The sequence below is a fragment of the Phasianus colchicus genome, chromosome 6 (genome assembly GCF_987193195.1).
Source record: "Phasianus colchicus chromosome 6, bPhaCol1.hap1.1, whole genome shotgun sequence".
NCBI lineage: Eukaryota > Metazoa > Chordata > Aves > Galliformes > Phasianidae > Phasianus > Phasianus colchicus.
In genome coordinates this window covers 22,266,838-22,277,129 of record NC_143441.1, presented here as the reverse complement: position 1 = coordinate 22,277,129, position 10,292 = coordinate 22,266,838, and the positions used below count along the sequence as shown (strand labels likewise).

The window sequence follows — 10,292 nt, the reverse complement described above, 5'->3', positions numbered from 1 at the left end:
ATGAGGATGAGATCTTACTCGATGAGTCTTTTACACCCATCTGGAGTACTGCATCCAGGCCTGGGGCTGCCAGTACAGGAAGGACATGGAGCTCTAGGAGCAGGTCCAGAGGAGGGCCACTAAGATTACCAGGGGGGCTGGAGCACCTCTCCTATGACAAAAGGTTGAGGGAACTGGGATTGTTTAGCTTGGAGAAGAGAAGGCTCCAGGGAGATCTCATTGCGGCCTTCCAGTACTTGAAGGGAGCGTATGAACAGGAGGGGGAACGGCTGTTTACAAGGGTGTATAGTGATAGGACAAGGGGGAATGGTTTTAAACTGAGACAGAGGAGGTTTAGGTTAGATCTTAGGAGGAAGTTTTTCACCCAGAGGATGGTAACACTCTGGAACAGGTTGCCCAAGGAGGTTGTGGATGCCCCATCCCTGGAGGCATTCAAGGCCGGGCTGGATGTGGCTCTGGGCAGCCTGGTCTGGTGGTTGGTGACCCCGCACATAGCAGGGGGTTTGAATCTAGATGATCATTGTGGTGCTTTTCAACCCAGGCCTTTCTATCATTCTATGATTTACTGGTCAACCTGAGAAAGGTTGTTCACTTGCTGGCTGCTGTTCCACAATTCTTTATTTATACCCGTCATATGCCGCTTCTTTTGGTATCTTTGGTTGTGTAACAATCAGCTTATCTGCTATCTGGTAGGAAAGCACAACCTGAACTGGCTGAAATGCAAATCAATAACTAGCAGATTTTCTGTTCAAATGCACTGAATGCCTGTGAAGTTCTAGCTTTTCCTTCTCCCCCATGGCTTCCACAGCAAAGGCCAGTGTGAATTGCAGACAGCTATTATTAAGAGTTACCATATGCTACAGCAAGCTATCACATACTTTTAAAACAGCATAATTACCGTCTACCTGTTTGGAAAGTTGGTGACAGAAGGGAAAAAGAGAATAGAAGTGGGCTGGAGAATGAGGTATTTCTTTGGATAGGAATGCTTTCTTTTCTGGGGCAAACTCTGCCTTGTGAGCATGCTTCAGCTTCCACAAGAATTCTGCATGCAAAAGTGCCTTAGTATTTGCAACTCAAATTTCATTAAGTCCAAGAGTATTCAAAGGTGAAAGTCTTCATAAAATCTACCAGAAGCAGAAAGTGACAGCTAGTCTATAATCACAGCTCAGAACAAATGAAATGTTAGACAACGGCCATGGGAAAGTCAGCTTTTCCTGCAGCTCGCCCCTTAATGCTCTGGATGCAGCTGGTGGCTGGTAGCTCCCCTCTTTGGGACACTGATCCCATCAAACCCAGCTCTTACACAGGCTTGCACACACACACACACACACACACTCATGCTGACACACACATCTGTGCTCACACTGACTCTCCCCAACACAAACTCACACTCCTGCACGCGTCCTCGTGCACGCTGCCACGCCAGCCTCACACATCCCGTCACACACACGCATCCAGTCTCACGGTCTCTTACGCACGTGTGCACTCACATTTGCACACACACTCTCACACTCACACTCTTATACCCTCGTGCACACACTCACTCGCTCTCCCTCACACCTCCACACACACACACATTCTCACACACACACGGACAGACGCGCAGTTCCTCACGCACTCACGCACTCTCTCTCACACCCGCACACCCGCTCCCCCGCCCCACTCCCGCACACCCGCAGGGGCGGGGCCGCTGCCCGGGGCGGTTGGACGGCAGCGGCGCGCGCCCCCTCACGCGCTCAGCCGTTCGCTCTGGCGGGTGGGGGGGGTTCGGAGCGAAGAGGAGGCGCTCGCGCGCGCGCGCGCCGCGGAGGCGGCAGGGGGCGGGGGAGGAGGAGCGCGAGCGCGTGCTGCTGGCAGGCCGGCGGCGCGCGCCGAGGCGGGCGCAGAGCGGCGGGGCCGGAGCCGCGGGGGAAGCAGCGGGGGAAGCGGCGGCGGCAGCTCCGGCTCGCGCCGCGCCTCCGCCAACCGCCGGCCCGCGGGCCACGGCTCCGTCGATGGGGCTGAGCGGCGCCCGCTGAGGAGGGGACGTGGAGCGGGAGCCGGTGCCGGCCGGTGAGTTGCGATAGCGGGCGGCGCGTGTGCGGGGGGGGTGGGGGGGGAGGAAGAGGGAGAGCGGCGAGCCGGCGGGGAAATGGAGCGGGAGGCGGGGTCCCGCGGCCATCCGGCGCGGCTCGCTGCCCGGCGGCGGGAGCCCCGAACGCGGGGCGGGCGGAGCCGCCCGCAGGTAGCGGCGCAGGGCGGGCCTAAGGGGCGGCGGACATGGCAGGGCATGGCAGCGCCCGGCGCGGGGAAGGAGGGCTGCGTGCCCCGGAGCGGGCTCGGGCTCGGGCTCCCTCCCGCCGCCCCCGGCCGTGTCCCCGCGAACCCCGCGCCTCATCTCCCGGCCCGGATTACCCCCGCCCACCCCCGCCCGCGGTTTCTCTCCTCCTGTGGATTACCGGAGCTCCCGCCCCTCCCTGCCCGGGATCCGCCTCCCTCCCGGGGATTATCCCCTTCCCGGCGGATTATCCCCCGCCCCGCGCCCCGCCGTGCCCCGCGGATTATCCGCGCTCCCTTCGGGGTGATTCCTCCCCTCCTGATCTCTGCCCGGCCCGTCCGCGTCCCTCCGAGGAAGTCGCCCGTCCTCCCCTTCCGTCCGCCCCTGCCCGGGAACGGGGGAAACGCGGGGGCAGCGGGGCGGGCAGAGTTCCCGTAGCGCCGTCGCCTCCCCGGGCTCCGTGCGAGCCCTGCGGGCGAGGGGACGCGGTGCTGGGGCGGTACCGCTCGTGGCGGAGTTCAGCGGGGAGGTGCGTGCACCTCTCGGCGGTGGTACAGCTGTCGGGGAGATGCCGGTTGATGGAGGAGAGCCCATCCGGAGCAGCGCTCCATGGAGACGTGCGTGGTTGGGTGGTGGAAATCCAGCCTAACGCGCAAGCTGCACGACAGGAGAAGACCCAACGGCCTCCCGGTCTCTTGGAGGAAAGTGCAGCGTATGGTTATGACACTGAAACAGGAGTGGGGAGGTACAGGGGTGACATTGCTGCTGCACGAGGGTCAGAGCGCGCTTGGACAGCTGTGGTTGGCTCACAGGGCGGTTGGCTGTGGCTGTGTGGCCAGAGGGAAGGTACCTTTACATCAGCTCTGATGCTCGTGTGGTTCATTGCTGTCAGCGTGCTGGCAGACAAAAAATAACTTCGTTCCTAAGGAGCGGAGATAAGGTTTATCCTGTGTGTTTGGCACCTGCATATGCTAGAGCATTCTCTTGTTATCATTCCTGGTCTCATTGCACAAGAGGAGAGTTGCAGAGCTCCTTGCGGCACAAGGCCCAGGATTGCATCCATTAAACTTCCCCGACTTGGCTTGGGGAGGAGGAGGGACTGTGAGAAATTGTAGAGAGGCTGGGCGGCTATAAATAGATGTCGGACTTAAAGGAAGCTTTGAACAAATCTTTCGTACTGCTGCTGAACAGATAGTGTCTGTTCAACCTGACAGTAGCATCATAATGTTTCTTTTTATTTCTGCTGAGGTGGCTGGCTTTTAACACTTTGACATACGACCGCTGGTCTGCTCAGTGTTTGTCACAAAATTCTTGAAAATGCTGTAGATTCTCATTTAAATAAAGCACTGACAATTGATATCTACTTTGAGCTAATGCTGATGTGATTTTAAACAACTGTTCAGAGAAATCTGTGATTTCCACTTTCCTCCCTTGAAATGTTTGGAATTGATGATGTCGCTTTCCTTATTTTGTTCTCGAGCACTGCACTACAGAGATTACTTGAGATCCATATTGTTCTGAAAAATCTGCAGTACTGAGCACGGTGTCACCATAAGGCTGCTCCCATTCTTAGTTTTTCATTTCTATATCAGACACAATACTACTCTCTTCATTATTAATTTTTATGGAGCCTTCAGCATCTTGCCAGACGTGTGTATATTCAGCTTCTCTGGATTCTGTGTGCGTTTGTTTCTGATGCTGTGGATCACTGCAGTTTCCGTTTGTGAAAGCTGCTTAATACAGAAATTATTGACAAATACACAGTACCAGCTCAGAATGATGCCTGTTCTGCTGCTAAATTAGTGGGCTAACTGCGCATACCCAAAGCCTCCAAAACGATTGAAAAGCTGTTGCAACATATGTGCAATTGGACCTTTCCTGAACTACCTCTTGTTGCTTTTTTTTTCTTAAGCAAATAATGGAAGCTGTGCACATAAGTCATGGTGTAATCACATATGGGTTTTTAGGTAAAATAGAAATAATGAAGCAAGTGCTGAAAATATGCCTAGCTAACATGAAGGAGTCTTATAGAGGACTAACAGGGAGGATGAATCTCAAAAAAGAGGAAAAAAAAATCAACTGATTTGTAGAAAGCTGCTTATTTAAAGCGTACAAGTTTTTTTTTTTTTTTTTTTTTTCCTTCTTCCGAATATATGCAAACCTCAGCAAGATATGGAAACAGAAATCTGGACAATCTGGACAATTCTGGCATTTCCACTTGATGCGTAACCACAGTACAAAAGGAAATCCAAATACTCTACCAAATAATTTGGCTGGCTGTATTTCACGCTTTTAAGGATGTGATTGAGCATTGGCCTCAAACACTCAATTTATGCTGTCAGAATCAGGCTCCAGCTTGGTATTAGGTCCTTGCATTGGGTACATCTCCGCATAGAAACGGAGGTCAGTGGTCCAAGGGAAACTTCACAGTACCATAATGACCAGCAAAAGAGCCTTCAGAGTGAGTCTGTTCATACAGTGACTCAGTCCCTGAATCATACCATTTTTCTAACTGTGTTTATTTGTGGAATACAGCTTTTAAAAAGTTTTGTGTCCTTTAAAACCATGCTTGATGCGACCACGGCAGGCTCTTGTGAGTGCCCTCTGATACACTGTGCAGGAAGCTGATCTGTAGACAAATGGTGCTTTCTTTGTGCTGGAGGAAAGAGGGAATTTCCTTTGCTTTAAGAGACAGAAATGCAGCTGGAATCGTGGTAAGGTTTATGGTAGTATTTTAGGTGTTGCAGTGTCCACTTAGATGTGGAATGAATTAAGCTGTCCTCAGATTGGAAAGAATAACAGAGTCACAGAAGCTTAAATTATATGGTCTGTGTTCTGTGTTTAAGGTAAAAACGGATAAGAATTGACTCATCCCAGTTTGAGAAATGGACTTAGTAGTGATTGTGTTAGAAGATAAGGAAAAGGATCTGCTGCAGAAGGCATACTGTAGCATGGACAGATGGGTTCTCAACACCACTTGCACCTGAAACTTGCTTTTTGCTGCCCGTTCTTTCTGTTGCTTTGACTTGGCTTTGAATGAGATGTTCGTGTTTTTCTCCTGAGGAAAGGAGAGCCAGTAGAGGAGGTGAAGCGAGAGAGGAAGCCTAACAGCTCACTGCAGTGGTACACAGCCTGTGTTGTGTGAACTCAGTGCCGTGGCAAACTGAAGTGTGTTTGGCCTTGTACAAGTGGTGAAAAATGACTTCTTAGAACTTCCTGCACCCAGAGCGGCACAGACAACACTGGGGTCATTTGTGTGGAAGGATGAGCTGGAATATGATCACAGGATGAAAAGCGAGCCTGTGGGAATGTAGTTTTAGTGTCCTCCACAACAGAAGACACTCATAATGTGGGGAAAATGTGAGCTTGGCTAAGTCTTGCAGGTGAGAGGCAGGCTGAAATACAGACAAGCAGGCCACAGGTGCTGCTGGAGGAACGTAATGGTTTGTTTCTATGGACATGAAGCTATCAGTGTGACTTTTTTGTCACAGGACAAATAGTAGGCAGTGACTGTTTCAGAGCTTCAATTTGACATAGGATTTCAGTTATATGTGTGCTAGCTAGAAGGCAGTGCCAGGTAGCTGGGCCAGTCAGTGGCTTTGGCTAGCTCGGTACAGGTGTGACTAAAATCTTTCTAACCTGAGCTCAGCAAAATGTCAGAAGAATGGTTTAGGTTTGGTTGTGAGGGAGGGAGTTAAAACCTTAACTTAGAAGTGGCCTTATTTGGTTCCTTGGTCATTATTGCTAACTGTCAAGTTTATCTCAGGGTAAGCTATGGCGTCATGATGTTAATATGCCATTCTGTGGCTTAGAAATTTCTCTTTTACAGAATAAAGGAAGCCTGAATTATTTAGTCATGGCTGATGTCATTCTTACAAGAATAACTGACATGAAAAAGAGGTTGAGAGAGGTGTTTTTCCTATCAAAGCATTTACCTTGCTATTTTGTGTTGGTTCATTTCTTTAAAGTGATGAGTATTATCACAGCCTGTGTTAAATAAGTAAAGTAAAACATTGAAAGTTGAAGATTCTCTACTCATGTTTAATTACTGAAGATTGAAAAATTGAAGATTCTTATGTTTAATTATTTCCAAGATGTTTGTGGTTTTGTTGTTCGTTTGTTTTTAAAAAAGAGCGCTACATGTTGAAAATGCTCCATGTTAACAGCAGTTCTGTGTGTTTAACCCATGTCAGTTGTCTAAAGAACTCATCCTAACATTAGTGTCCGGCTCTCATGAAAACACAGTGGAAGTCAGGAAGATATTGCAAGTAGGTGACTTTTCACATTTATTAGCAGCAAATGTTATGTAAGAAATCACTTGGATGTGCTATTTGGAATATATTGACTAGGCAACCGTTTGACAATAGGAACCTTATGAAATCCATACTGAATTTGGGAAAAGTCAGTAATTTGCACAAACTTTTTTTGGTAGGGGGGAGAAGGGAACTGGTTCTCAGCTTGTCACACTAGCATGTTGCTGTAATGGCTTTTGCATATCCACATTTCAAAGGATCAAATTAATATTGCACTTGAATTCACTTTTCCAGTAGGTGGAGACACAGCTGTTGATTCCAAAGTAGCTTTAGTCTTCCTCTGTTTATTCCAAACATTTTCCTCAAAATACTTTTCAAATAATGAAAATTAGGAGGTAAGAGAAAAACTTTAAGATTGTTTTATTTAAGCCTCTTTGCTGAGGTAGTGTTGGCATTCAAGTGTCATTTCTGTAGTAAGAGTAGCTACTCAAATAGTTTGTTTTTAGCTTTCTAATTAAAGCTTTACCTCCACCCACTGGACAAATGTGCATTAATGAAAAGTTAAGGGGATATCACTATAAATACCTAAACACAGGATAGAGGAAAGTAGATTGAGGGTAAATAGGCAGGTAAGTAGACTGAGGGTAAACAGATAGCATCAAGCTTTTTCTTACGGCTGGTAACGTAATGTGGGGGAGAACTGTGCGGAGTGAAAAGAAAAATGTATCAATCATTCAAACTTGTTATTGTGTACTTCCATTTATGTTTTATTTTTTAATATTTGATTCCATGTTCATTCCTTTGTTACCAATCTGATGGTTGGAGATAGGTATGCAATAGTCAAATGAAAGCCTTTGTTTATTTTGCATTTCATCTCAGCAACTTTCTGTGTGGCAGTTTTTTTTTTAACAAGTCAGTGGGCCAATTGGTAAGTCAGCCTTCACATGCCTTCCTATTAAAATTCCTCCCCATGCCTTTCCTGATCCACTGTTGGAGGTTCACAGAAGTCTTTTTGGCAAGATGAAACTGCTTATCCAGCAGAAGTTCTAAAACTGGGGAGACAAACTGCAGCCTAGTGAATGAATGGAATGAAAAGTTTTTCACCTTTCCAAGCAATTCTGGCTTAACAGCGTACTGCACTGTTGTGCTGTAGCAACGCTGTGTTGCTGGTTAGAAATTACTTGAAGGGTGCTAAGTTTCCTGTAGTCATACTGCTTCTCACAGCTTCACTTTCATCTTTTGTGTCAGTGGAAGAGCAGGAGGAGGTGTAATTAACAATTGAAAGTTCAATTTATGCATTCGTTGGTAAAGAACATGCTGGCAGGGAGAAACTGTTAAGTGAAACGTATTGTTTATATGACTGGAAGGCAGTCATCTGAATGCAAATCATGCAGATAGTCGCTTTCTCTTTGTGAATCTGCTGAGACGCTTTTGCTATTTATGTCAGATTTGGTAAATGGAGGCAAACTGGGATGAGCAGTAGTTGACTTGGTCAGCTCTGATCAGTGAAGCTCTACATAGATTTATTCAGTGCAGTAGAGGAGCAACTTCCCAAAGCACTTGATGTAATTGGCATTTGTCAGATGCGATCCACTCTCTGAGGATACTGTTCTATTTCGTGTACGCTGCTGTGTGCGGTATTGAAAGCAGTATTCAGGGGAAGCTTCATTCTGAAGTGAGATGCTGGCGATGTTTGGGCTGGCTCTGTGGTTTTTCATTCTTTCATGACTCTCAAGGGTGGCCCATTTGCCTCAGAGACAAAATTTAACCTTTGCATGAACTGTTGTGTAAGAAGTTGCCCATCCTATTCTTTTGATGTTAGCTCTGTGATTCTGTAGGTGTCTTGGCTCAATAGTAGTAAGATGGTCTCAAGCAGACTCATTATTTTTTGGGAGCCAGACCTACTGGGTTTCAAACAACACTTCTCTGTTACCTGATCTCACAGAGAACAACTGTAGTTGGGTTGCTGCTCTTGCCTGCAGGGATGGTGTCCATTTCCTGCTGCCCCTGTTTGGGCATTTTTGAGAACAGACCATAAATGCACTGAAAGAAACATTAAGAAAGGCATAGGAGGGCACTGGTCGGCCATCGAGTTCTTTTAATTTTTACATGTAATTATAAAGAAAAAATTACATGTAATTACACGCAGCCCTCAAGTTACAAGTCTTTGCGGTGAATGCAACCTTAGAAGTCGTAGCTACTGGAATGGGAGAGTACTGAAGGTGCACGCTGGTGAGAAGGTGAGACGTTTGGGTGTTGCTCGCAAGGAGCGGGAAGATGGTGTCGGTTCGATTCTGTTCCAGCTCGGAGCAGGAGGTGGGAAGGCCGGCCCGGAGCCCCCGCCGCGTCTGTGTGGAAATGTGGCCCGAGCGCTCCCTCTGCTGGCCGCAGCGGAGCCGGCTGGCTGCCCGTGCGCTCCGTGCAGGCGCAGCCAGCGCTGCTCAGCGGTGAGCGGTAACGCCTTGAAGGAATGCGCTGTAGCCCAAACTTGATACTTTCCAGAATCTTGGTCTGATTAATTGGATTTAACAAGGATTCTTCCGTCCGAGTGGAGTATTGCTTAGGGAGGTCACTGCATTCTCTTTGCTGGAACTTTTTTTATTACTCTTTGCTGGGAACATGCTAGTTTACTATTTAAGGGAATTTATTGGCTGTGAATTGAAGGATATGCATTGAACTGGGAAATCGTGGCAAACAGCTCTGGAAACAGCACAGCCTACGTTAACAGCAGCAGAATATGCTACTGCAGTCCAGGAAAGCTGTAAGAAGCAACAGAAAAACTGTTGAACGGAGTTCAGAAAGAAGTACTGCATTGGTACTAATGAATGGGGAATGGAAAAGAGTAGGGTTGACTTCAGCAGCTGGACTCTTATGCTAATAAAGTGGAAGATCTCAGATGTATTGACCTAAGTCGTGTGATAATTACAAGAGAGGTAAATGCTTCGTACCTGATACTCTAGTGTTGTTTCACATCATTTCTTTCTAGCTGTCTAAAACTTGAGGTTCTGGGATCTAGAAGATTCTAGAAAATCTAGAGTTTTTGTAAATAAGACATAAGACTAGAACCTTGTTTGACTGTGCATCTTATTTTTTTTGTAAAGATGCCCAAACTATTTTGTGACACTTTTGTATCACAGTGGGACGATCAGAATGGTGCTGTTAGGTCTTGCTGTAAATGAATATGTTGTTGGATTAAAACTCTTTTTGTGGACTACTAGGCAAGCTAGAGCTCATAAGAATATACTCTGGGGTTTTTTTGTTTAGGTAATCTCATTTGTAAGGTACTGCTAAAAGCCTGTAGAGAAACGTCCAATGGAACCAGTAGGAGTTTTTCTTTGGAGTTGTAAGGATTAGGCTAATTACAGATCTGGAAAAAAGCGCCTTTGCAAGAAGTTCCCCAAACACTGCTATTAGGTTTGGAATGAAAACTCATAAGGAAAAGTGGAACTTTGTATTCATTCTTAGGTGACTTCTGGGGCTCTGTGATTGTACTCGTTACACATATCTGATTCCTACCACCAAAGAAGCCCGTTACTCAGAATGTGTACTCTTGTACTCAAAATTCTTTTCTCAGTCTTCATGGCATTATGAAACTTACACACATTTCAAAATTAAAAAAAGAAAATAATCCTTTGGGCCTCCCCACCCCAGGCGTAAGTGATTTTACTTTACAAATGTAATTACTGTACTTCCAGAAGGTAATCTCTCTGGACAGCCACAGACTAGTTTGAATTAGATTACTGTTTTTTTTTCTTCAGGGCAAGTTTTGAGTTTTATTTTTC

The 10,292-nt window shown here is 47.0% G+C and overlaps 1 protein-coding gene across 2 annotated transcripts in view; it reads left to right on the top strand.

Annotated features, from left to right (window-relative positions):
* Positions 1-1,893: 1,893 nt before the first annotated feature.
* PALS2 (protein associated with LIN7 2, MAGUK p55 family member) overlaps positions 1,894-10,292 on the top strand; it is a 57,688-nt gene continuing 49,289 nt past the window's right edge. For both annotated transcript variants that reach the window (XM_031590119.2, XM_031590118.2), the window contains exon 1: positions 1,894-2,052. The gene's annotated coding sequence lies outside the window, so the exon portion shown is untranslated. The remainder of the gene's footprint in view (positions 2,053-10,292) is intronic.